Source organism: Erpetoichthys calabaricus, chromosome 15 (genome assembly GCF_900747795.2).
Source record: "Erpetoichthys calabaricus chromosome 15, fErpCal1.3, whole genome shotgun sequence".
NCBI lineage: Eukaryota > Metazoa > Chordata > Cladistia > Polypteriformes > Polypteridae > Erpetoichthys > Erpetoichthys calabaricus.
This window is the reverse complement of record NC_041408.2, coordinates 25,841,459-25,867,122: the sequence shown is the minus strand read 5'-3', so window position 1 is coordinate 25,867,122 and position 25,664 is coordinate 25,841,459. Positions and strand designations below refer to the sequence as shown.

The window sequence follows — 25,664 nt, the reverse complement described above, 5'->3', positions numbered from 1 at the left end:
TCCAAAACTAAAATCTCTCATTCATTTAACTATTCAGACCCTTAATTCAGTATTTTGTAGAAGCCCCTTTGGCAGCATTTTCTGTTTTGAGTCTTCTTAGGTTAAGTCCCTACAATATGTACATATCTGGATTTGGGCAATTTATTCTTCCCGGTAAATCCTCTCAGGCTCTATTACACTGAATGGGAATTGTTTGTAAACTGCCATTATCAGGTCTCTCCACATATGTTCTATGAGATTTAAGTCTGGGCTTTGGCTTGGTCACTCAAGGACAGTCAGAGACTTGTCATGAAGCCACTCCAGCACTGTCCTGGCTTTGTGCTTCAGGTCATCATCATGTTGAAAAGTGAATCATCACCACAGTCTGAGGTCACATGCATAATGAAGCAGTTTTTCTTCCAAGGACCCCTCTGCATTTAGCTGTTTTTATCCTGCCTTAAGTTCTGAACAGTTTCCCTGTCTCAGTTTCCCACTGAGAAGCACCCCATAACATGATGCTACCATCACCAAGCTTCACCGTAGGAAGGATATTAGTCAGGCAATATATTATATATATATATTATATATATATATATATATATATATATATATATATATTTCAGTGTGTGGCCGGGGCTCGTGCCCAGCTGGGACGCCTCCATGCTGGAAGGACCAGGGGAGCAAGCGTGGTCGGAGCGCTAGCAATACATGGGGTGGCTGTGGGATGAGGTCAAGCAAGAGCGATTTAGACCTGGGCCCGCTCCTCGCCAAGAAACAACGGCTGGAGGAGGAGCGCCTAGAGTCTCATTACAACGGAGGAGGGGGCAGTGGAGGGCTAACCAGGTAAGAGGGGGGAGGGTATGTGCCGGAATCCCGCGGCTAAATGGGTAGAGGCAGGGACAGCAAAATTCCTTCCTAATCTCCGAGGACACCTGACGGGGCCTGTGCTGGATCCACACGGCACCAATGGCTCTCAGTCGGCAGACATGAACAAGGTAAGCCAAGCATATTAACCTGCTATCGGTTGTACGTGAGCTGGAGGACATGCTCCAGCCCATACAGTCTTTCTTACAAGTGCTGGGTCTGCTAAGGCAGAAAATTGAGCAGCTGGAGAGGACGACTGAGGCACTCCTGAAGGAAGCACAAGAGTGGCTGAGGAGGCACGACGCTAGACTCTCTGGCCGACATGATGCAGTAGTACAGGTTAGTGTTTCCTGTACAGTAGGAGATCTAAGTGAATTGCATCCTGATGCAACACCTGAGTAAATGAGAGTAGCCAGAGCTCCAACGGAAGACACAGGAGTGATGATCGATCGCGCGGTGCGGGCAGATACAGCAGAGGTGTGTGCAACGCACCATCTTGCAACTGCCAGCAGCCAGAATGCCCTGCCCAAAATACTGGCGGCGATCTCACACAAGTCTAAAAGGGTGCAGACAGTGCAGAGTATCTTCTCTTCCCATAGAGAGATCCAGACTGTTGTTGCACCCCATAGCAAGAGAAGGACCCAGAAAGGGAAAACTGGGTCTCCAAACAGCACAGAGTGAAAACCCACCTGCTCAGGTACAGCAGAGGGCTTCGCTGCATGGAGGCGGAGAGAAACACCCACCTTAGCTGGGTGCAAGGCAAAGCGGAGCTTCCCATCCTGTTTTCATACCCACAGGGCACAGGAGCAAGACAGGGGGGAGACGTTGTTATGACTGTCAGAATCTGGGCCACGTCTGGAGGTGGCGTCGGGGCAGCACCTCCCCGTATTTGTTGTCTTGTGTTGTTGCCGGGAGGAGCCGTGGACCTGACAGTGTTGAATCCCCGTCCTGGAGAAAGACAGCCCTCATGGGATGGGCCGCTTCGCCCCACAAGTCTCAGCTGAGGGAGGGGCAGTGTAGCATGCAGTGGAACGCCTCCATGCTGGAAGGACCGGGGAGCAACCATGGCCAGAGCGTTGTCTCCCCATAGGACACTAGATGGCAGTCCCCCAGGTTTGCAGTGGTACCTCAGACTCCCACAGGGCCTCATGGGAGTTGGAGTTTTGTGCAGCCCTGTTGGGATCCGCGAATGCTGCCAAGGGGGTGCTGCAGCAGGATCACCTGAGCCATTTTAGGCAGTTCTTCCGCCACATTCAGAAGTGCTGCCGGAAGCTAGGTCATCAAGCACCTGGAGCACTTCCGGGTGCAGTACAAAAGGAGCCAGCAGACACTACTTGGGGAGCAAGAGTCAGGAGGAGGAAGACGAAGCTTGACCAGAGGAGTGGAGAAGAAGAGAAAGAAGAGTATTGCGTTTCTGCTGGGCTTGTGCTGGGACTATGTTGAACTTGTGAGAAACTGTGGAAGGCACGAGGTAAAAAGAAAATAAAAAACAACATGTATGCCTTAAACTTGTGTCCCAAGCTTGTCTGTGTTGGGTTCAGGTGGTGCTGCCAGCCTGTTTGGTCCACAATATGTCACAGCCAAAGGCCAGGAAGATGGACTTTCATATTGCCAAGTTTATGTTGGAACAGTCTGGTTATGCAGAGGAGAAGGCAGATGTGAAATTATACTGTTTTATTGGGAAAATAGAATTTATATTTGAGCAAGATGGTAAAAAGGAAGCTAACCGCAATCTGCTGCTGCTATGTATTTGTCACAATGGATTAAGTTAAGCAAGCATTAAAAGCCACAAACAAGGTGCTTTTTTCCCTTCAAATGTTTCTATAATTTATCCTTAGTAGCCCAGTTGAAAGTGTAAGTGGGTTTGTTTTTGGGCTCTAATGCATTAACTACAAATTCTTTGAATTTTATTTCAGTTGTGCTCTTCATTCCTTAACAATGCCAAACAGAACAACAAAGTGGAGAATTAGGACTTGAACTTGAGAAATTATCGTTCTGTCTGAAAGAGCAGTTCAAGCAATGAACAGATTTTCTGATGGTGCTTGCGCAGAAAAGTGTGAAGAATTTCCAGTATGTGGTTTGGTTCACAGGTCTACATTTTGAAAAACTTATCAAACATTTTTTTTAAAAACTTAAAAAGTAAAAAAATGTAGTAGTAATTAAAGTGAAATTAGATGCTGTCACTGTTCTGCCCAACAGATAAAGTAAAATGAAGCACAAGCACTAAAGCACTAAAGTGGAAAAGATGAGAGTGCCAGGTATTCTTAAGGAGAGTTTCTGCATTGCTGAAAATCTCTATTTCATTAAACAGCTTTAAGCAGCTAATATGAGTATAAAATAACAACACAGAACCAATGTACTTAAGATCAGGTAAGGTATGAAGCAGACATATAATATACAAAGTTCATTGGGTGCTCCATTCTGTTTTAGCCACGTGTTTGCAGTGCTGCAAATGTTCTTTTTTTTTGTAGCTACTGCAGAGGAATGATAAACAGAAGGTATTTTTCTCTTTATTAAACTAGAGATGATACAGCACCTCGCAACTTGTAATTGTGTTTATTGAGCGCCCGTCACGATGTAGTCTTTACTGCAAGAGGCTGGAATGGAGTCCTCTTATAATGAACTCTTTAATCTTTGACTCATAGATCATTCACTTTTATTTTGCCAGACTTCTACATTATAAGGTGTGGTATTGCAGGTCTGTGGCTCAGAAAAAGGTGGGCGACTTTTAAATAAACAATCATGGCCCGCAACATGCTGAATTCGATCTGGGGGTGGGTGTGCACGATTGTGCTCCACTCCAGGCTGATAGAGGAGCCTGGCTGATTGAGTATGCATGACCAAGTGCGAGTGTCTGTCAGTTGCCTTATTATTGCTACGGGTGGAGCGCCATCCCACACCTGTACCCCATTAGGAGAGGCATCTATGAGGTGCTTACACGAGGCTGGAAACAGAGAACGTAGACTGGCCAGATGAGAGAAAAGGGAGAAGACAGACAAGAAGGAGGTTAAAAGAGGAGGAGGGAAAAAAAGGAGGCAGAGACTGATAGAGAGAGAGAGAGAGAGAGAGAGAGAGAGAGAGGGAGAGGGAGGGAGCGCCCATGTGAAACTGAATGAGGCAGGTGGTCAGGAGTGAGCCTTGGAGCTGTAGGAGCCAGAGGCTGTGGAAAGGGCGCTCCTACTGAGTGCTTAACTGGGAGTAGGAGAAGCACAATATTCAGTGCTCCCACAGATGCCAAGGGACTGGCAGCGGGAGATGTATACAGCTCAGCGTGGCACCTCAGGACCACCAAAGGCTGGGCAAAGGGGACCTGCGCCAGAGTTTGAAGGTTGACTGCACCTGACAGGATAAGGGGAGGAAATGCCAGATTTGTGAAGGAAGCTCTGGGGTTCATTGTGTTCATGGACATTCTCAGGTTTTAACTTGTTTTAACTGGATCCTTTATTGGCTGTTTTTTAACCTTCACACTGTTTTTATGAATTATTTACTTAAGAGTTTTGAGCACTGCAGTACTGAACACTGTTGGTATGACTGTTTTAATAAAAGCACCAAGGCACTTTTGCACCTACCCCTTGCTATGTTTGTGCATTGTGTCTTCATCCGCTGGCTCATCCTTTCATTACATTACAGACGGTGGCAGATTCAAGAGGCTCCCTAGAGTAGGGCCCTATGATTTCCGCAATGCAGAAAACATGGAGGAAACCACGGAATTAACATATAAAAATGGATTTTAGATTTAAAAATGGAAATGTGCAGAATTTTGATACTGAAGGGGTTACTGTTACAAAACTTCCCAATAAATTAAACAACTGAATAATCTGTTGTTCTATCATTCAGATACTATTTTCTAGTTTGTTGTTTTTCAAGCGAACGCAATTCTTCATAGAAATCCAGTCGTGCCTCTATCTGTTTGTGCACGTGTTTCCTGTATGTGTTCTCGTTAAAGGCACGAGAGTTAGCTAGCTGCATGAGACAGAAATGTCGACGCGAACAGTATCAGGTACCCAACTACGCTGACAAAACTAAGAAGCACAAGGTTTAATGCAAAATTAAGGGCACAACAATATCTCGGCGACTTTTAGCCAGCATACCACAGACTGGACACGAAAAGATACTTGCAATGACCACGTCAAATCTAAAACCCATATCAAGAACAATTAGAAATTAAGATCAAAAAGTGTTCCACTTCAGGCAACAATACAGGAAATAACAAAATCATCAGATGCAAGACGCCAGTTTGTGGCCATGTGAGTCAGACATACCACTCAAAAAAAATGACGAAGATGTGTCCTTTCTTTATTCTTCTTCTTCTGGCTGCTCCCGTTAGGGGTTGCCACAGCGGATCATCTTCTTCCATATCTTTCTGTCCTTTGCGTCTTGTTTTGTTACACCCATCAACTGCATGTCCTCTCTCACCACATCCATAAACCTTCGCTTTGGCCTTCCTCTTTTCCTCTTCCCTGGCAGCTCTATCCTTAGCATCCTTCTCCCAATATACCCAGCATCTCTCCTCTGCACATGTCCAAACCAACGCAATCTCGCCTCTCTGACTTTGTCTCCCAAACCTTCCAACTTGAGCTGACCCTCTAATGTACTCATTTCTAATCCTATCCATCCTTGTCACTCCCAATGCAAATCTTAGCATCTTTAACTCTGCTACCTCCAGCTCGGTCTCCTGCTTTCTGGTCAGTGCCAATGTCTCCAACCCATATAACATACAGTGGTGTGAAAAACTATTTGCCCCCTTCCTGATTTCTTATTCTTTTGCATGTTTGTCACACAAAATGTTTCTGATCATCAAACACATTTAACCATTAGTCAAATATAACACAAGTAAACACAAAATACAGTTTTTAAATGATGGTGTTTATTATTTAGGGAGAAAAAAAATCGAAACCTACATGGCCCTATGTGAAAAAGTAATTGCCCCCTTGTTAAAAAATAACCTAACTGTGGTGTATCACACCTGAGTTCAATTTCCGTAGCCACCCCCAGGCCTGATTACTGCCACACCTGTTTCAATCAAGAAATCACTTAAATAGGAGCTGCCTGACACAGAGAAGTAGACCAAAAGCACCTCAAAAGCTAGACATCATGCCAAGATCCAAAGAAATTCAGGAACAAATGAGAACAGAAGTAATTGAGATCTATCAGTCTGGTAAAGGTTATAAAGCCATTTCTAAAGCTTTGGGACTCCAGCGAACCACAGTGAGAGCCATTATCCACAAATGGCAAAAACATGGAACAGTGGTGAACCTTCCCAGGAGTGGCCGGCCGACCAAAATTACCCCAAGAGCGCAGAGACGACTCATCCGAGAGGTCACAAAAGACCCCAGGACAACGTCTCAAGAACTGCAGGCCTCACTTGCCTCAATTAAGGTCAGTGTTCACGACTCCACCATAAGAAAGAGACTGGGCAAAAACGGCCTGCATGGCAGATTTCCAAGACGCAAACCACTGTTAAGCAAAAAGAACATTAGGGCTTGTCTCAATTTTGCTAAGAAACATCTCAATGATTGCCAAGACTTTTGGGAAAATACCTTGTGGACTGATGAGACAAAAGTTGAACTTTTTGGAAGGCAAATGTCCCGTTACATCTGGCGTAAAAGGAACACAGCATTTCAGAAAAAGAACATCATACCAACAGTAAAATATGGTGGTGGTAGTGTGATGGTCTGGGGTTGTTTTGCTGCTTCAGGACCTGGAAGGCTTGCTGTGATAGATGGAACCATGAATTCTACTGTCTACCAAAAAATCCTGAAGGAGAATGTCCGGCCATCTGTTCGTCAACTCAAGCTGAAGCGATCTTGGGTGCTGCAACAGGACAATGACCCAAAACACACCAGCAAATCCACCTCTGAATGGGCTGAAGAAAAACAAAATGAAGACTTTGGAGTGGCCTAGTCAAAGTCCTGACCTGAATCCAATTGAGATGCTATGGCATGACCTTAAAAAGGTGGTTCATGCTAGAAAACCCTCAAATAAAGCTGAATTACAACAATTTTGCAAAGATGAGTGGGCCAAAATTCCTCCAGAGCGCTGTAAAAGACTCATTGCAAGTTATCGCAAACGCTTGATTGCAGTTATTGCTGCTGAGGGTGGCCCAACCAGTTATTAGGTTCAGGGGGCAATTACTTTTTCACACAGGGCCATGTAGGTTTGGATTTTTTTTTCTCCCTAAATAATAAAAACCACCATTTACAAACTGCATTTTGTGTTTACTTGTGTTATATTTGACTAATGGTTAAATGTGTTTGATGATCAGAAACATTTTGTGTGACAAACATGCAAAAGAATAAGAAATCAGGAAGGGGGCAAATAGTTTTTCACACCACTGTAGCTGGTCTCACTACTGTCCTGTAGACCTTCCCTTTCATTCTTGCTGATACCAGTCTCTCACAAATTACTCCCGACACTCTTCTCCACCCATTCCACCCTGCCTACACTCTCTTTTTCACCTCTCTTCCACAATCTCCGTCACTCTGTACTGTTGATCCCAAGTACTTAAACTCATCCACCTTAACCAACTGTACTCTCTACATCCTCACCATTCCACTGACCTCCCTCTCATTTACACACATGTATTCTATCTTGTTCCTACTGACCTTCATTCCTCTCCTCTCTAGAGCATATCTCCACCTCTCCAGGGTCTCCTCAACGTGCTCCCTACTATCTCTACAGATCACAATGTCATCAGCAAACATCATAGTCCACGGGGACTCCTGTCTAATCTCGTCTGTCAACCTGTCCATCACCATTGCAAATAATTAAGGGCTCAGAGCCGATCCCTGATGTAATCTCACCTCCAACTTGAATGCATTCGTCACTCCTACCGCAGACCTCACCACGGTCACACTTCCCTCGTACATATCCTGTACAACTCTTATGTACTTCTCTGCCACTCCTGACTTCCTCATACAATACCACAGCTCCTCTCGAGGCACCCTGTCATATGCTTTCTCCAGGTCCACAAAGACACAATGCAACTCCTTCTGGCCTTCTCTAAACTTTTCCATCAAAATCCTCAGAGCAAACATTGCATCTGTGGTGCTCTTTCTTGGCATGAAACCATACTGCTGCTCACTAATCATCACCTCACTTCTTAACCTAGCTTCCAATACTCTTTCCCATAATTTCATGCTGTGGCTCATCAATTCTATTCCCCTGTATTTACTGCAGTCCTGCACATCCCCCTTATTCTTAAATATCAGCACCAGTACACTTCTTCTACACTCCTCAGGCATCCTCTCACTTTCCAAGATTCCATTAAACAGTGGTTAAAAACTCCACTGCCATCTCTCCTATACACCTCCATGCTTCCATAGGTATGTCATCTGGACCAACGGCCTTTCCAATTTTCCTCCTCTTCATAGCTGTCCTTACTTCCTTCTTGCTAATCCGTTGCACTTCGTGATTCACTATCTCCACATCATCCAACCTCTTCTCTCTCTCGTTCTCTTCATTCATCAGCCTCTCAAAGTACTCTTTCCATCTGCTCAACACACTCTCCTTGCTTGTGAGTATGTTTCCATCTTTATCCTTTATCACCCTAACCTGCTGCACATCTTTCCCAGCTCGGTCCTTCTGTCTAGCCAATCGGTACAGTTCCTTTTCTCCCTCCTTACTGTCCAACCTCTCATACAACTCATCATACGTCTTTTCTTTAGCCTTCACCACCTCTCTCTTCACCTTGCGCCTTATCTCCTTGTACTCTTGTCTACTTTCTGCATCTCTCTAACTATCCCACTTCTTCTTTGCCATCCTCTTCCTCTGTATACTCTCCTGTATTTCCTCATTCCACCACCAGGTTTCCTTTTCCTCCTTCCTCTTTCCAGATGTCATGCCAAGCACCTTTCTTGCTGTCACCCTTACTACATCTGCTGCAGTTGCCCAGCTGTCTGGTAACTCTTCACTGCCATCCAGTGCCCGTCTCACCTCCTCCCTAAACTCAACCTTGCAGTCTTCCTTTTTCAACTTCCACCATTTGATCCTTGGCTCTGCCCTCACTTTCTTCCTCTTCTTGATCTCCAATGTCATCCTACAGACCACCATCCTATGCTGCTTAACTATACTTTCCCCTGCCACCACTGTGCAGTATTCAATCTCCTTCAGATCAACTCTTCTGCATAGGATGTAATCTACCTGTGTGCATCTTCCTCCACTCTTGTACATAACCCTATGTTCCTCCCTTTTCTTAAAATAAGTATTCACCACAGCCATGTCCATCCTTTTGGCAAAATCCACTATCCTCTGACCTTCTTCATTCCTCTCCTTGACACCATACAGTACCTACCCATCACCTCCTCGTCTCCACTCTTCCCTTCACCAACATGCCCATTGACATCCGCTCCAATCACCACTTTTCGTCTCTTGGGTACACTGTTCATCACTTCATCCAACTCACTCCAAAAATCTTCTCTCTCACCCATTACACACCCAACTTGCTGGGCATATGCACTAGCAACATTCATCATCACACCTCCAATTTCCAGCTTCATAATCATTACTCTGCCTGGCACTCTTTTTCACCTCCAAAACACTCTTGACATACTGTTCCTTCAGAATAACTCCTATCCCATTTCTCCTCCCATCCACACCATGATAGAACAATTTGAATCCACCTCCAATCCACCTAGCCTTACTCCCCCTTCCACTTTGTCTTTTGCATGCACAGTATATCAACCTTCCTTCTCTCCATCATATCTGCCAACTCTCTCCCCTTACCAGTCATACTGGCAACATTCAAAGTTCCTACCCTCAGTTCCACTCTCTTTACTTTCCTCCTCTCCTCCTGCCTCTGGACATGTCTCCCCCCTCTTCTTCTCCTTCTTCGGCCAACAGTAGCCCAATTTCCACCAGCACCCTGTTGGCTAACAGTACTGGTGGCAGTCGTTGTTAACCCGGGGCTCAACCAATCCGGTATGGAAATTTGTATTGTTGTCCGCATATTGATTTGTCAAAATTTTACACCGGATGCCCTTCCTGACGTAATCCTCCCCATTTATCCAGGCTTGGGACCGGCGTGAAGAAACACACTGGTTTGTGCATCCCCTGTGGCTGGGATGTGTCCTTTCTTTATTAAGCATTGTAAACAAGGAGGCGCGCTGCCAAAAAATGACAGCAGTCTTCGTCAAACTCATTTGCCCCGTGTCTTTGAACAACATATGGATGCTGTTCTTCGAAAGATTTGTGGCAAGAAAATTTATGTTGTAGTTGATGAAACCACTGATAGCCGAGACCACATAGTTCTCAACATTGTAATAATAATAATAATGCATTTTATTTATAGGGGCACTTTACATTAGCAGTAAATTTCAAAGTGCAACATAAAAAGATTAAAAAAAGGCAAGGCAAGATAAAAACAGATGAAAAAATAATTATAGCATTCTTGTTAATAAGCTTTCCTAAATAAAAAAGTCTTTAGCTGTTTTTTTAAAACAGCCCACAATCTGCTGTGTTCTTAGGCTCTCTGGCAGGGCATTCCAGAGCCGTGGAGCAGCGGCTGCAAAGGCTCGGTCTCCCATTGTATGAAGTTTGGTCAAAGGGGGGGGCGAAGGCGGTAGGTATTTGTAAAATGGAGGTTTCTTGTAGTGGATTGTGATATAAGAAGTTCTTTAAGATATTGTGGAGCATTTTTCCATGGATACATTGGTGAGTAAACAAACAGAGTTTTTATTCGATACGGAGATGGATAGGGAGCCAATTAAATGACCGAAGGACTGGTGAGATATGTTCATATTTCCGCACTATCATCAGAATTCTTGCATCACTATTTTGAATTTGTTGGAGCTTTTGAGGGCTCTTGTTGGGTATCCCGATGAGGAGTGCATTACAATAGTCCAATCTGGATGATACAAAGGCATGAGCCAGCTTTTCAGCATCACAGAGGGTGAGGTAGGGACGGAGTTTGGCTATGTTTTGGAGATGAAGGAATGCAATTTTATAAAGGTGATGGAATTGTAAATCAAATGACAGATGTGAGTCTAACTTGACACCCAGATTTGTAACAGAAGGGTAGAGCGTAATGGTACAGTCCGAAAAAGAAAAGCAATTTACAGAGGAACGAGGTTGATGGGGGGTGCCAATTAAGAGAGCTTCAGTTTTGGTGCTGTTCAGCTTGAGGAAGTTCTTGGACATCCAGGCCACAATCTCATCCAAGCAAGAGGAAAACGTTGATGGAGGTGTAACAGAAGTCGAATCCAGTCTCACATAGAGCTGTGTATCATCGGCATAGCAATAGAATGAAACTCCATGCTTGCAGCTGATGTGACCCAGGGGTAGTATATAGATATTAAAGAGGGTCGGCCCAAGGACTGATCCTTGTGGGACTCCACAGGTGACAGTGTGAGTATGAGATTTAGCATCGCCCAAGGCTACATACTCAGTCCTATCTGTAAGATAGGACTCGAACCACTCCAAAGCAATGCCAGAAAGTCCAATTGTATAGTGAAAATGATGAAGGAGAATATTATGATCTACAGTATCAAATGCAGCTGTAAGGTCCAGGAGGATAAGGAGTGATGGAAAGCCATGGTCAGCAGCCATCAGGAGGTCACTGATGACTCTAATCAGGGCTGTCTCTGTGCTGTGAGAAGTTCGGAAACCAGACTGAAATTTTTCGAACAGATTGAATTTTTTGAGATGATCCTGAAGCTGAACCAAAACAACCTTTTCCAAAACCTTAGACAAAAATAGAAGGTTGGAGATCGGACGATAGTTTGCTATCACTTCAGGATCCAAAGAGGATTTTTTTAAATGAAGTCAAATTTTTGTGGTTTTCAAGGCCAGTGGGACTAAGCCGCTCTGGAGAGAGTAATTAATAATGTCAGCAATAAGAGGGCTTATATCTGATACATTAGCTTTTACCAGAGGAGTAGGAAAAGGGTCGAACAAACACGTTGAATGTCGCATCTTCTTTATGATTTCCTCAACTTCTTTAACTGTGGTACAGAGGAACTGGGAGAGGCAGCCCATTGGCTTTGATGTAGAAACATCCAGCGATGGAGGGCTGGAGGCAGACAATGAGGAGCGGATGCTGTCCACTTTAGAGGTGAAATATTCAATAAAATTATTGCACTGCTCCTCTGTGAAATTATTACAGGCGTAGGTGTGGGGATTGAGTAAATGGTTTATCACGGAAAAAAGTTGTTTGGAATTTCCAGGATGTTGTTGATTAAATTTGAATAGAGATGAGATCTGGCAGTGGTCAGTGCCCTGGAGTAGTTTTTTTGGTGTTCCCAATAAGCTAATTTGTGGACTGCTGAACCGGTTGCAACAAAACGCCGCTCGAGGGCTTGCCCAGCTGTTTTCATCTGTTGAAGCTCACTTGTAAACCACGGGGCAGATTTTACAAAAGAGACCACTCGTGATTTAACTGGGACATGGGTCTCAAGGATGCTGTGGAGCCCATTGTTGTAGTAATCGACTAATTCACTGACAGAAGAAAGGTGGGGAGCAATGGAGAAGATCTTAATGTCAGCATTTAAATCAGTCAAATGTATTTTTTTCAGGTTCCTGAAGCGGATACAACGCTGTGGTTTAGAGTATAGTGAATTTGTGGGTAAATCCATTGAGACAATTTTGTGATCGGAAACACCCAAATCAAGTACTTGGAGGTCTGAGATGAGGGCTGAATCAGTAATGACTAAATCAAGGGTATGGCCCTTGTTGTGAGTGGGGACCTCAACAAGTTGCCTCAGATTTAGGCAGTCCAGGAGCTCTAAGAGCTGGGCAGCAGAATAATTAGAGGGAGTGTCCACATGAATGTTCAGATCTCCAAGAATCAGTACATTTGATGATGTTGTACAGAAAGATGAGAGCAGCTCATTCATTTCCATAATGAAATCAGGGTGTTGTTTTGGTGGTCGGTAAATAAGAAGTATTGTTATAAAAAGTGGATTCTTGCAATTTATTGCCAAGCATTCAAAAGTTGAAAATTTAGGAAGAGGGAGAGTGATAATTGCAAATCAATCCGATGAATTACAGCCAGACCACTGCCACGTCCAGAGCTACGGGCCTTTTCAAGGTAGGTGTACCCAGGAAGGCAGGACTTGTTGAAAACTGAGTATACCTCGGATTTCTGCCGGGTCTCAGTCAAACAAATAATGTCAATCCCCCTGTCTACAATGTGATCATAAATTAGACAGGCTTTATTTGTCAGGAACTGAACATTAAAAAGTTCAACTTTGATGTTTAGCGAGGTGTTGCTTTAAAAATTAACAACAATGTTTCTGAATTTAACAAATGTTTTGCCTTGCGGTGACAAGGCACACAAGGTCCACATTTGACTCTTCCGTTATAAACTCCTTCAAACCTGAGAAGAAGAACAGGCTTCTCCTCTGATGCAATAAGCCCTTAAAAGCGGGTCACTCTTTTTTTTCTGCTTAATTCCTGGATTTAGCATCTTGCAGATTAGCTTTCCTTTGCTTTGTAATTAATTATTTTAAGACTAATCATTTAGCCCGTTACAATAACGGGCGCTAGAACAGTAGTGCATAAACATTAGTAGGAACAGTCTATATTAAATGGCAAGGGACTTTGACCTCATTCTTTTTGTTGGTCAGATTTTTCTTTCTGTCAGCCTCTCTTTTGTTGATGTTTACTTGCTGAGCTGACCATTCTTCGTGGGCTGCCGCCGTGTATTGTGTGTCTTTAATTTTCTGTGACAGTAATACTGTCTTGTACGGCTCTATTCAATAAGGGCATGTAGATAATTTAGTTCAAATGGCTCTGGAATATGTGAAGAGCAACAGGTGCAGATCTTTATTTACACGCGCCTTTATTCGCTGCACCCAATTGAGGTCGTCCTTTTGAGGCTCGCCTTTTTGTGCGCGCCCTTATTGAAGGATACCGTCTTATACGTCCGCTGGCTTGTACGTCCGTAATATACGTCCATCCGTACGTAATATACCTTTAATTTTCTCTGGCGGTAATACAGGCATGCGCGTCGGTAATATGCCTTTAAACTCCTCTGACAGTAATACTGGCTTGTATGTGGCTGTAATATGGGTCACTGTATTGTGTACCTTTAATTTCCTCTCGCAGTAATACTGGTTTGTATTTCCATAAAACACCTCTAACTTTCTCTGACAGTAATATCGCGCATAGCACCGTGCCCAGCACATGCGCACTTCACCAGAAGACACCCACACACAGACACCTGGACGCACATAGGGATTTTATATATATATATATAGATATGCAGTAGATGAAGCTACAGATGTACTGATGCACATTTTCAATCTGTAAACATTTAAGGTTTAATAATCATTAGATATAATTTACATAATTACAATTATAGGTACTGAAGACCAGTACTTTTTGGCAGATATTATCTTTATTGAGAGCTGCAACTTTTCCACCTTTTCACAGGCAGCACTTCACAACAACCAATTGAATCTTAATGACATTTTAGCAGTAGTTACAGACAATGCATCATACTATCTGAAAGCATACCAGGAAGTTTAAAAAGGGGTTATGCCTAACAGAGTACATTCAAACTGCTTGTGTCATGTCATCGGTTTGGTGGGTGAGACCTGGCAGCACTATAAATACTTCAGTTAGGCTGCATCACTAGCGATGTGGGTAAAGTCTGCCTTCTTCAAGAAACCTGACAGGAAAAGGAAATGGGAAACCTTCTTGTCACTGAAAGAGATTGTGCTGACCAAGGCATACCCCCTGGTTCTAATCAGCAGGGTACTGCACTGAACATATACACCTCTATACAAAGAGGTATTTCTGGCTGAGAACACATCAACTCAGGCTGTAACAAATATCCTAGACCCTAAAAGTGAAGTTAACCTTCATCTCAGAAGGATGCATCAAACTACTAACAGCTCTTACAATTCTGGAGGGCACTCACTGTCCTACTGTAATCTTAGCATGCAGCATCATGGAGGATCTGGGCTCCTACCTGATGAATGGAACTGCAAAATAAGGTTCAGTTGTGCTAGTGTGCTGTTTCATTAAAAGGAATGTAAAGTGCTATTCCATTATTGTTTATTTTATTGCAGCTGTAACTACTTTCTTACAGTAAAAAAAAAAAAAAAAGTAAAAACCCAAATCAAGGAAAAATAAAACGGTGAAAACCGAAAATCAAAAAAAAAATTTGTGAAAAAATAAAACAGATTCCATAGGGCTCTACTAGAGCAACAGGGAGAGTGGAGCCAACCTGCACCATCACATGAGGTTACTTCAACTGGACAGGTTAACTTTGCTCGCCTGTCTTGGTTAGTTCATAGTTTGTACATGAGGTTGCCAGATGCATTCAAAGGCCAGATGGTTCTAAAACCACTTCACTCATTACTATAGCATTTCAAGACTACAAAAGCATAGTGTCTTCTCTGACCTTGCTGCCCACAGTGAGGGCAACACTAGACATGGAAAAAGTATTAATTCTTTAACTATTTTTGTATGAAATAGACTACATGTAACACAATCTACACAAACAGGTTAATACATATTGTAAATAAACAAATAGTTTCATCTAGCAACCAACCACATTCTAATTCTATTCTGTAAGTTATTCTATAACTTATTCCAATACCAGTACTCTGCATGAACACAGTATTTTTCAAGTGTGAAGGTCATTGATATTCTGCTTTGATTTTTTAGATTTAAACTTTATATTGTGCTCCAATTCTTGTTCAGTTTACAATTTATGACCCTGTGTCCATTTTTGAATTCAGATTACATGTTTGACCTTTCGTATTTTGTTATTGCTATTCTCTGCCTCTTCATGAATTACCTTCTACTTGATCACCCCTTTGGGACCGCAGACTTGTTAATTAAAATAACTAAAATCCACTATGTTTTGGAAATACCCGCTTCCATGTTTTTTCATTCTGATTTACAATCTAATCTAGTTTTTGCACTATCAGGACAATCCATTGTGTTCCAGATAGTCTTTTGCAGCAGGTAATTCGGTTCCAAAGGGCCACACTAAACACAATTCCATATCTGAGTTTGTCAGGACAGTTCTCTGGTCTGTTCCACCAGTCTGACTCAGTACTAAATGAAGAGTGTATACAGCAAATGAGTCATAGTTTTTATTTTGTTCCTACAAGTAAAATGGCAATAGGTACTGTACACCCTTACATGATATCCACAGCTAGTAATGTGAACTACAAACAAGTTTATTTGAAGATTTATTGTAAAAAGTGTCTTGTCAACCATTCGTCTTCTATGGCTCTAAAACCATACAATGTCAATGCTTATAGTACTTTACTGAGCTACTATGACCAAGACATCTGCAGCTACAAATATGCCATATGCTCTAAGAAAAAAAAATATCTTCTAATTTTGGGGTCAAAAATGCTCTTGACTAGCTCTCACATCAGCCATTTAATGTAATGCGTTCTTCAATCCCTTCCTCATGTTTAGTGCTTCTGTTAGTTCCCCTCCAGTTTGTCCTAAGAACTTAAACCTTTTGGATGGGTAAGGAGTCTAGCAGCTTTTCCTTTATTAATTAATTTATTTATTTTGTCATCGTTTCTATATAGAAACATGAACCGCATTCAGTTCTAAGTGACCTTAGGATCACTAAATACAAGATGTAAAAAAAGTTTTTATATATGTGTGTTTAATCTTTGTCACATATAAGTGTGATTTAATATTTTTGTTTACTTCTTTATTTTCTCAACTTGTTTCTGATGGTACTGTAAATACAGAGACCACATTTTACCATGTTAAAGATTATACAACTGGCCAAAACACGCTTGTCATAACTTGGTTACATAAAACAACAGGATAACAGTTACAACAATATTATAAAGTAAAAGATAAACAAAGGTGCTGTGGTAAAATATTTAATGAATTGGAATCATTTTTCTGTTTCCATTAACTAAAACAGCTGAACCCTTCCCTGTCAGCAATGGATGACAAGTGGTAGTAACTTTACCTTGGGAGGCATCATTAGATTCTCCACCAGGGCAATATCAAAGCATGGCACTTTAGAATTACCAAGCAAAATTATGGCTAAAGGAAACCTATACAATTATAATTTGTGAACTCTGTACAGAAGACTTTCCCATCACAAGGCAAACTTTACCCTGCAGGACATAAATACATTACCCATATTTATTTTTGGGTGTGTTCATTGGTCAAGTGCTTGTACTTACATTTGTATGAGACTCACAGCTTCACATTTACACAGATAATGACCTGAAGGAAGTGGCATGTGCAAATGAACAGCGGCATAGGAATGTGACATTTTGTTAGTGTCAATAGAGAGATTTAACAAATACATACATATACATAAACACACACACACATACATACATACATACATATACATACATAGCAAGATGGTTGTGAGACATGGACGCTATCCAGTGACCTGAGTGACCAGAGTCTGAGATGAAGACTGGACTCATTTGGTACTGTGTCTCTCTGGAAAATCCTTGGGTACCGTCGGTTTGACTTTGTGTCGAATGAGCGGTTGCTCATGGAGTCCCGAATGAGGCACATTACCTGCATTGTGAGGGAGCGTCAGTTATGGCACTGAAGCCATGTGCCGCGTTTCCCAGAGGGTGATCCAGCTCGTAGGATCCTCATTGTTGGGGACCCAAGTGGCTGGACCAGGCTAAGGGGTTACCCACGTAACACCTGGTTGCGGCAGATAGAGGGTCATTTCCGGAGAGTGGGACTGGACCGCGTGTCTGCCTGGGGGGTTGCCAACCGGGATCCCTATTTGTTTTGTCGTGTAGTGGGTGCGGCAATGCACTGTACCAGTGCATGCTCCCGAACTTGACTTGACTTTATACATACATATACACATACACACACACACATAGTATATACAGGTTTAAACACACACCAGAATAACTAAAAGGAAAGATATTTAAAAAGAAGGACAAACTTCTGACTTGGCTGTCACAGTCACACTGAGGTATTATGCAGATATACTGCTGTTAGTATGGAGCCTTAGTGGTGTTTCTTAACACACTTCTGCTGAACAGTTTGTTGGCTGAAAGTACTCAATATTAGTGTGTCAGAGAGAGGATGTGCAACATTCCTCATAATGGCATTCAGTTTTGTTTTCATTCTCTCCTTTGTTACCACCTCAGGTTCAGAGTGCATCCCATAACTGGTCTTGCTCTTTTAATTAACTTTTTGATTCAAACTGGCCTCTCTGGAAATAATATTAACATCCCAGTACACCACAGTGGAGACATCTGCATTGGCCATCACAGACTTCTAGAATATGTGAAGGATATCACCACCCACATTAAAAGAGCACAGTGTCCTAAGAAAAAAACACCTTATCTTGCTCCAAACAATACGTATCATCAATCACTTTTCATCAATTGCTCACATGTAAACACACTTTGACAGTAGTACTGCTTTGAAAATCCAACTTGAGATTTCTTACTTAAGTTGTATTATGGAAATCAAAACTATATTGTAACTGAAATCCATGCACAAATACATATCCCACTGTTAATTCAAGTATGACATTTACCTTTTTTGCTTTTTACATAGTAGTGCAAAATAATAAAAAATGTCCTTGATCTTCTACAAAAAAACAAAAATCTCAACCGATTCAGATGAAACTTCAAGTGTAAAGGCAGCATCCAAATGTTCAAAATACATGCTAAAGAATTAACACTGTCTGCATAAGACGAAACTGACAATATTGCAATGCCTCGATTATGAACAGCTTAATTTACGAAACTACCTCAAATAAATCTCACTTTACTTGAAAATACTTAAAATTTGTAGAGGCAATATTCCTATTATTTTAAGCTTCTTTTGGATGATGAACAATCCATATATGCAAATCATACAGCAATTTCTAAACTAGTAAATATTGCCACCTATTGGAGAACAAAAAAAAAAAATGACCAGAAACCAACTGAATTTACCTTTTTATTCAGTTCCTAGCCGGTGTGAAATAAAAGTTTGAAAGAGCCAAGGTTAAACGTTTATCATAACTAGTGTACAATTTTTTGTACAAAATCTCAGCCAGGACATTCTCTTTAATGCTACACAATACTTCACTAAAATAAGTAATCCCATATGCCACAGTATGTATTTGCTCTGGTTACTTGATCACTTAACACTGTATATGGCATATTTGGAGTTATTTGACTTTTCATTAAATGCACCTCAGGGCTGTCACAAAAAGTAATTTCATTGTGTTACACAATGACAATAAAGTGCTTGAACTTGAACTTGAACGACTTGTCATTGCAGTATGTTAGACACGGTTCACTTTTATTTGTAATGGTGGAGTAGCCTTTTGTACTAATAAAAAAGTACAGAGAAGATGAGCTGCCTTGAGGAAATGTACACCATTTGTATTTTATTAATAAATTAGGGGGCGTTTTCATCTCACAGGTGTAGTCCAACCTCTTATAGAAGATCACACAAACAGCATTTCCCATCATACCATACATTGGCCAGCCTATTAACTTTTCTTTGTCAGTGGTATAATGTCAAGAAGTTCTTAGTTTAGTCTTAGTCTGAATGACTGCAGTCTAATGGACACACAGTATTCTAAATTGTTGCACAGAATTTCCCTCTTTTTTTATTTGAAACTTATTATAAAATCAGCCCAGGTTTTCAGAGAATCAAATATCAGTAGTAATTCACAAGCAACATTTGTCATCTGGAGCAGTTAGAAAACAAGCCCTTTTATTTCAGGTCAAAAGGCTGGGCACTACTGCCAAAATCATTTCTACACACTGTAAGACACTGTCTTTTACTGTTATGAAAACCAGGTACAGTGCAAAAAATATGAAGCTTTGAGATACTGAGTAAACTGTGGTTTCAGATCTACCTTTTCAAAATGACTGAAAATTATGGAAAGCAGACTAAATCTTATGCCTTTTTTCACTCTTGATTTGAATTGCCAGTTCTGAGTTACATGTTAGTGAAGTCTCTTTCTGCTGCATTTAGATAAAAAAATCACAGAACCTACCATTTTACAGCTGTACAATAGAATTTGTGGAGTTAATAATACAAAGATAACACATTGGGAAGCCAAGCATAAATATCTAAATGATCTCACAGAGAATTTCCTCAATTCTAAAATGTTCCAAATTAATTTGTATCTGATCCACATTGCATGGGTTCAAAGAATAGTGAAGAGTTATTGTGTTTATGATCAGGGTGTTGTGGAGCTAGGAGGACATCCAGTTATGAGGGTACTATTGCTGGTACCAGCAAGAACAGGGCCACCAAATCACTGTAAATTAACTCTAGTATGGAAAGGTGTGAAGAAAACAGAAGAAATATATATTCACTGCTTTTCTTCCAAAATGTAATATTATATATATATATATATACACACACACACTTCAAGAAATATTTTCCTTTGTTTGCAATATTACTGACTAGAATGAGAAAATGCCTTACTATAGTGTTCACTCTGAAATGCATTCCACAGAAAGATGATTGATTATTTCAAGATCGGACTCAAGAAGGAGGAAAGCGTCAATGTCAAAGGAGATGACGGGTCAACAGCAGTGAAGCCTGGCAGCAAGGGGCTAGTTGTATATTTAGTACCATGGGCAGAAACAAAACTGGTCGCCCTTCACGGTCTTAAAGCGTTATTAATTACATAGCATGAAGCTGTCAAGGTGAAAGCATTCTTTACTGACACTTTCCATGAAAAGCATGAACTCAGGAAAGGCAATTAATGTATATTTTAATTTAATTTTGCAAGTAGACATTTGAAAATGTATTAAAATAGTTGAAGACAACAAAACTGCAGGTCAAGGATAGTACTGGTCACATGCAGAGCATGAATCTTTTTATACTACCCATTGTGAGGTACCAGCAATGGATAGTGTTGAAGATGGATTAAAAAAGGATTCAGTAAGGTAGCATGGATGACAGAAGGAAAGAGATGTTGAGGACAAGCTAAGGTCAGTAAATCAAGCAGGATGTAGCAGGAGAAAATGACCACAGTCAAAGACACAGAAAATGTGAAATACTGACTGCAGCAGATGTGTTACTGGAGAGATGAGGGATAAATGTACTTAAAAACAGATCAACCAGCAACAGTCTCCAAAAGATCCAAAAACTAAGCCATCCTTGTCAAACTGCAACACTAAATCCACCAAAGTGGGCCTGAAAGTTCCCTTGATAAACTTTTCCAGACAAAGAATTCTTCTCAAGAGAGTAATTTTAAGCAGTTTGCCAAGGACATTAACCTGAAAACAACCAAAAGGATTCTGCACCATGCTCAAGAAAAACCTCACTAATCTCTAGAGATGTATCTTGATTTAGAGAGAAGATGTTACTCTCTAAAAACCACAGCAGGGAAAAATAAATTGTTATCAGAAAGTACATCAATGTACCCTGCATCAGGTGCACTCATTTCAAGCATAAAATGAATGGTGAGAGTTTACATTGTGAAACAGCTAGAATGTAAGAGGCAGGTAAACAAAACTTCAAGCTTATACACTTCCCAGCTAAACAGACAACCTAAACTTTAAGGAAATAAAATAGCACAGAGTCAGTCAAAAAGCACAAAATAAAATAATAAAATAACTCCTCCTCCTATTATGCAATTAACTTATCAAATATTCCTAAATTCTGATGCACCTACAACAAGTCATCATCAGTCTAATCATTCCTATTTGGCACCCTTATAAACAAATACAACTGTAATCAAGTCATTGAAGCCCTTTGCCCAAAACATTCAGTCTAATGGAAAGAATAAACATCCCCAGCAAACAGTTAACATAGAGATATACCTGACATATCGAAACCAATAAAACAAATAAGCAGGAAGAAGAAAAACTAACTGTTCAAGAAGTACTTAGCTACTTATATTAAAAATAGCAACAAATACAAAGCACTAACCACAGGTGGCAAACCATCGCAGCAAGAAACTAAAAAAAGCAAAAGGTAAGGTTGATGAAATGTCCGAGTGGACATGTTTTAGGAGGCTATATTAAATGAGTGATTATTTTATTACATACAACTGCTTTTCCCACATAATTTAAATGTTCAGTCAATGACTGCAGAAGGAAATGTTAGTTAAAACAGGTAGTCGAGTACAAATTGATCATGACTGAAAGCAATTTAAAGGAAGAACATGCAAAGCTAAAGACGTTTGTTTGAAGGCTACAAATCTACCAGCATGTTATGTGTTATGACAATGAATGGCCCCTACACCAAAAGGAATGGTAACAAAGCACCTTTGATTAGAAACTGTTGACTAAATGGACCAACAGATGTGGACATGACATAACACAGTAATAACATGGTAAATTACCACCTAGGTATTATCATTTTGACAGTGGGAAAACAAAAAAGGTACCACTGCAGTGGGCTATGGCATGGAAAAACTGGTGGACCAGGTGATTCATGCTAATGGCTTAGAAATTGCAAAAACTAAATGATGCAGGCTGGGGCTATGACTGGGTTGCATTTTCATCAACATCATTGCAGACCTAGTACATTCCTTTATTGTAGCAGCCTATTTATAAAGTACTAGGCAAGTCCTAAAAACACAGCAACATTAAATATTCAGATCAATGTAGTGGCCTCACAGACCACCAAATCCAATTGAATGTTTGGAAGAAAAAAATGGAACAAGCTCTTTTAAACAGGGATCCAGTACCAGTAAATTTAACAATAACCAGTGTTCCAATGAAACGTATTTGCCATATGTTTAGGTCCATGTGCAAATTAGTATACAATATGATGTTTTGATAACACATTTGGAATCAGCTCTCTGTTAGGTATGAAACAATAACAACATAATTAGTTTGATAAAGGGAAGGAGACCATTCAGCCCATCATACTAATCTGGTTAAATACCAGCTAAATTGTCCTAATATCTCATCCAGATACTTGTTAAAAATGATCAAAGCTTCTGTTTCAATTAAATGACTTAAAAGGCTGTTATAGATTTCCACAACACTCTATATGAAGAGTTTCTGGCTTCCGAATCCAAAGCACATTCCAAAATTTCTTCAGCTATCATAAGTACAACATTTACCCTTTACCAAAAGAATTGTGGAACACCCATTTTATTAATGGTTTTAAGATTTCTGAAGATCTGGATTACGTCTCCATCCATTCTTCTAAATTTTAATCATTTAACTCCCTTAGCCTATGAATGTAAATTATGCATTTAGTACCAGGATGCACTCAGCTGCACAGCTTTTAGAGATGCTAGGTCTTGTTTGTAGTGACCAAAAATTACACAATAATCCAGATAAGGTCTCATCAGCAGATTACACACCCTGAGACAAAACATACCCTATGACTTTTATTCAACAGTTTTTACAATATGACTAACATTTTATTTGCCTTTCACTGGATTATGAGCACATTACATTAACAAAGAATGAGATTGGTTTCTGTAAGTCAGTGTCACCTATATTGTATTTATAATTAATGTTTATTTTGCCTTTATGTAGAACTTTCCACTTTCAACCAGTGAATTTTTAAATTGTTTTTGCCACCTTCTCAGTTTGTGCTATCCTTACAATTTTTATCTCATCTGTGGATTTCAGACAGATCCCTGGAAAAAAAAATCTAAAAAAAATGTTATAATATATGGGATAGAAGTATGCTTACTGATCTACACAGGGTCAAAAACGTAAAGTGTCCAGTATTTATAAAGACCACAAAAAAGTTAACAACAGACCTCAGGTGAAAAGTGAGCAATTGCAGCTAATAACAAATGAAAAGCTGTATAAATGGGAAACAGCATGGTTGGTCATAACATAAAAGATAACCGATGACACTGATGATAAACAAAAAGTATCTATTAAACCTTTTAAAAGTCTCTAAAGAATTAAGCAAGCAAGTTTGACAACATAAATTATATAACAACTGTAAACTATTGTTTAATTAATGTTCAGTTTTGGGACATTAAATCATAAAGCAATTTGGGACACGTAATACACCCTGAAAAACTAAAAGACAGATGCTAGAAATACCCATGAGGCTGCATGGTAAATCATCTAAAGGTATTTAAAATGTATACATATTGCCCAATAGAGCCCATATTTTCCACAAGTTCAAACAGCAATTAAAAGATGCCTCTTAAGAATACTTTTTTTTTCCACCACATCAATAAATTATTCAAGTTATGTTTGCCTCCTCTGTCAGAGGTGGCTGAATGAAGCCACATGAAGTTAGTGAATTATCAGATAAAATGGTATAAACAGACAGCAAAGGAATACAAAGGACAATGCATTTTTTCCAGTGAATCAGCTAATTAGGCTTTTCAATTTGTACTAGAGCTGCCACTTTATTATCCTTAGACCACTTCCCATTTTCTAGATTTCAAAGGGTGAGTTAGCCTTTTGGAATTTTCATCTTAGATGGGTTATGAGAATGAGCAAGTTTTTATTTCCATGCATAAATGCTTTAAATACTGCTACATCCTGCATGAGCTAACAAAAAATATTTATTTCTTATTATCCCGAGGTATCCTGTTTTTACCCAACCCGAGGAGTTTCTACTAGAGTATATAAACATGAGTAACAAGAAAGGGGGTCAGAAAGAAACAGAAAGGAAACATAAAGCTACACCCAAGTCTAAACAGGCGTCAGGCCCAAGTGCAAGGTATGGCCTTTCAGAGACTGACCTGGAACAGGCAGGCGAAAGCACAGACTTCCCAGGACCCCGTTTCACTGAGTCATCACCAGTCAGAGCGAAAATGGGAGCGAAGGTGCAAGTGATGCAGGTCACGATAGCTTGCCGATTCCGGAAGATCACTTGAAACTAGAAATGGCCCTGCAGTCCGTGTTTTCATCTACTCCTCGCGAGCCAGAAGCATCGGCTATAACCGGGGTTGCCACTTCACCCGCAGAGAATGAAAGCCAACGCAATTTGTCCGAACTGAAGGAAATGATCGCAACATTGGCCACGGCCATAATTGAGCTTAAAAAAGACATTCAGAAAAATATGAAGAAAGAAATAAATGGCTTGCTCAAGACAAACTGCAAAACAAGACAAACGAGAAGCTGCGGCAGGATAATAAAGACTTGGAAAAACTTACATACAGTGCATCCGTAAAGTATTCACAGCGCATCACTTTTTCCACATTTTGTTATGTTACAGCCTTATTCCAAAATGGATTTAATTCATTTTTTCCCTCAGAATTCTACACACAACACCCCATAATGACAACGTGAAAAAGGTTTACTTGAGATTTTTGCAAATTTATTAAAAATAAAAATATTGAGAAAGCACATGTACATAAGTATTCACATCCTTTACCATGAAGCTCAAAATTGAGCTCAGGTGCATCCTGTTTCCCCTGATCATCCTTGAGATGTTTCCGCAGCTTCATTGGAATCCACCTGTGGTAAATTCAGTTGATTGGACATGATTTGGAAAGGCACACACCTGTCTATATAAGGTCCCACAGTTGACAGTTCATGTCAGAGCACAAACCAAGCATGAAGTCAAAGGAATTGTCTGTAGACCTCCAAGACAGGATTGTCTCGAGGCACAAATCTGCGGAAGGTTACAGAAAAATTTCTGCTGCTTTGAAGGTCCAAATGAGCACAGTGGCCTCCATCATCCGTAAGTGAAAGAAGTTCGAAACCACCAGGACTCTTCCATCAGATGGCCGGCCATCTAAACTGAGCGATCGGGGGAGAAGGGCCTTAGTCAGGGAGGTGACCAAGAACCCGATGGTCACTCTGTCAGAGCTCCAGAGGTCCTCTGTGTAGAGAGGAGAACCTTCCAGAAGGACAACCATCTCTGCAGCAATCCACCAATCAGGCCTGTATGGTAGAGTGGCCAGACGGAAACCACTCCTTAGTAAAAGGCACATGGCAGCCCGCCTGGAGTTTGCAAAAAGGCACCTGAAGGACTCTCACACCATGAGAAAGAAAATT

General features: G+C 40.8%; 1 protein-coding gene across 3 annotated transcripts in view; it reads right to left on the bottom strand.

Annotated features, from left to right (window-relative positions):
- The window catches only part of macrod2 (mono-ADP ribosylhydrolase 2), a 1,343,630-nt gene that overhangs the window by 1,254,317 nt on the left and 63,649 nt on the right, over positions 1 to 25,664 (bottom strand). The gene's annotated exons all lie outside the window — the stretch shown is intronic.